Source organism: Lactuca serriola, chromosome 3, assembly GCF_051521515.1.
Source record: "Lactuca serriola cultivar US96UC23 chromosome 3, Lser_US96UC23_V15, whole genome shotgun sequence".
NCBI classification, from domain to species: Eukaryota; Viridiplantae; Streptophyta; class Magnoliopsida; order Asterales; family Asteraceae; genus Lactuca; species Lactuca serriola.
In genome coordinates, this window is record NC_136410.1 from 246,514,072 (window position 1) to 246,517,216 (window position 3,145).

A 3,145-nucleotide genomic window follows, 5' to 3' on the forward strand; every position below is an offset into this window, starting at 1 on the left:
TTCATAATTTTTATCATGATTTTTGGTGACCTTTAACTTGTGTAAAAATACCCAACTTCACAGACTGGTCCGAAGTGGTTTCTGAAATGATAGGTTGTTTTGTAAAAATCGCCATAAATTGTAGAAAAATCATATGGAGATGTGCAAGTAATCATTTTAAAGGTATTAACCTAAAATCCTTTCATATTAAACAGTTTTGAAAGATAAAAAGTTTAAGAAGGTCAAAATAGTCTGTGAATGGGACTCAACTTTCCTGTTGAAACATGATGATTGAGTTTAAGTTATATTATGGTGATTTAACTTGTATTCCCCCCCCCCCCCCCTAAAACTTCAAGAAAACATGAAAATGTAGGGGTATGAACTCACCTTGGCTGATTTCAGTAGATGGATGATGAAGAAAAAGGAGTTTCCAAGCCAAGAACACTTGGGAGATGCTTGAAGATTCGAGGATTCTATGAACAAATATGATGATATTTGTGTAAGGAATCCATGATTTGAGTGAAAGGGTGTAAGATAATAAAGTGAAAGATGAATTTAATTACCCAAGAGAGGATGAAGAGCTCAAAACTCTTGGAGAATCTCGAAATCTTGGAGAGGAAGTGAGAGAGAAAAAGTGTATTTGCTTTTGGTGAAGTGTGAAGAATGTGGGAGGATAAGTAAAGATTTCCATCCATTGATCACCCTTATATGCTGGAGGAAGAGGTTGAAAGGACAAATAATTGACTAAGTAGTGATGAATAGTGATTGGGTATGGTCTTGAAGTGGGTGTGGAGGGTTGTTTGTGTCACAACTTAAAGGTAAAGTCAACACTCCACCTCAATATCTTACTTACTAGATTTTATTCTTAGGCTATGATTTCCCTTAAAATGTGTTTAAATTATGAATATATAGTGTTTTATATGTCAAAATATGAGTTTGGGTGAAAATCCCACATAAAGATCATGAAAACGGGCTTAAAACGCGAAAGTGGTTGAAAACCGGGAAAAAGATGCGAAATCTGCGAAATTCTGAGATTAGGACCGAAGTTCGGTTCTAACATGCTTAGAACCGAAGGGTACTTCGGTTGTATCATGAGAACCGAGAGAAGGGTTCGGACGAGAAATCTCGCAAGCGAAAGGGAATGGACCGAAAGCGAGGCGAGGTTCGGTTTGATATGTAGTTTCGGTCTTATGTATGTTCGACTCCCTGGTCTTCGGCTTCAATTCTCTGGGTTTCGGCTTCGATCCTTTGGTTTCGGTTCCTTAAGGGCAGTTTGGTTCTAAGGGAGGTTCGACTCTAAGAGGGTTCGGTCCTATAAGAGGGTTTCGCTTCTATAGAGCTGCTTTTCACATAAACTTCCCGTTTCGAGCGGTTTTTGACTAATTTAAGGGTCGGGATTGCCCCGAGTGATTATAAAAAAGTTGAGAGAGATTTTGAGAGATTTCATATTCTTGGAGAGATTTCACATACTTAGAGAGATTTAGGAGAGATTTCACATACTTGGAGAGATTTAGGAGAGATTTCACATACTTAGAGAGATTTGGGAGAGATTTCACATACTTGGAGAGATTTAGGAGAGATTTGGGATAGATTTCACATACTTGGAGAGATTTCACATACTTAGAGAGATTTGGGAGAGATTTCATATTCTTTGAGAGATTTCACATACTTAGAGAGATTTTGGAGAGATTTCACATACTTGGAGAGATTTGGGAGAGATTTCACATACTTAGAGAGATTTGGGATAGAGAGAGATAGAGCGAGAGAGGTTGAGAGGGACTTTGTTTGTGACCTTTGCGAGTGTTTAACATCGAAATGCAAGGTTTGTAAACCCCATTTTGCCTTGTCATGAGCGTTATACACCCCCGAAGGGTATGAAATAACATTTTATCAAGTAGTTCCATGACTTACCCTGATTAGGGTTTAGATTTTTTTTGAACACGTGAAGACTCAAAGTGATACTTTGCATTAAGATAGTGTGTTGTACAATACTAAGCACAATGTATACCCTAATATACGAGGGTTAGTTGGGTTGACCGGTTTGACTTGTTGACTTTATTTGAATTTGACTTGACCAAAAATTGAGGGTTGTCACTTCAAGTATGGAAACAACTCATTTGGCACAATAGAAGGATATGGAATGATCACAAACGAAGATTTTTCGATCCGAAAGGTGGCATACGTGGAAGGATTGCAACACAATCTTATAAGTGTCTCGCATTTAGGTGTAGGGACTGGCTTGAAGGTCTCATTTGATGATGAAGGATCCGAGATCATTGAAAAGAAAACTAAGACGGTTCTGTTGAAGTCCCAACGCAAAGGCGAAATGTATCCATTAAATCTAAACCTGATACGAGGAAAGCATGCTGTATGTATTCTAACGAAAGCTCATTCTGATGAAAGTTGGCTATGGCATCGGAGACTCTCGCACCTTAACTTCAAAGACATCAACAAGCTAGTTCTTGGTGATCATGTGTGAGGACTTCCACTTCTAAAGTTTGACAAGGAACATTTGTGTGCTTTATGCGAAATGGGAAAGCAAAGCCGGAAGAGTCATCCCACACATGTTAACACGAATATCATCGAACCTCTTGAGCTTCTACACATCGATCTATATGGTCCTTTGGCCATAGAAAGTATTGGTGGTAGTAAGTACATTCTTGTAATAGTTGATGATTTTTCACGTTTCACCTGGGTTTTCTTTATTAAACAAAAACCAGAGGCGACTCCTAAACTCAAAAACTTTATAAATCAAGTGGAGCTTCAACTGGAAAAGGTGGTTAGAAATGTTCAAAGTGACAACGAGTTGGAATTCAAAAACCAAGAGTTTGAAGAATTCCTTGCTGAAAAGGGAGTGTCTCACAACTCATATGCTCCCTATACTCCACAACAAAATGGTGTAGTTGAAAGGCGAAACCGTTCGTTGTATGAAGCCGCCCAAACTATGCTCAGCTTCGCTTCTCTACCTCTGTACTTCTGGGCTGATGCGATTGCAGCTGCCTGCTATACCCATAACCGATCCTTCCTTAATAAGCGATTTTCCATTATTCCGTATGTAATTTTGAATAATCGCAAGCCTGACGTTAAGTTTTTCCATGTTTTCAATTCATGGTGCTTCATTTTTAACTCTAAAGAGAATCGAAACAAGTTTGATGTAAAGGCAGAC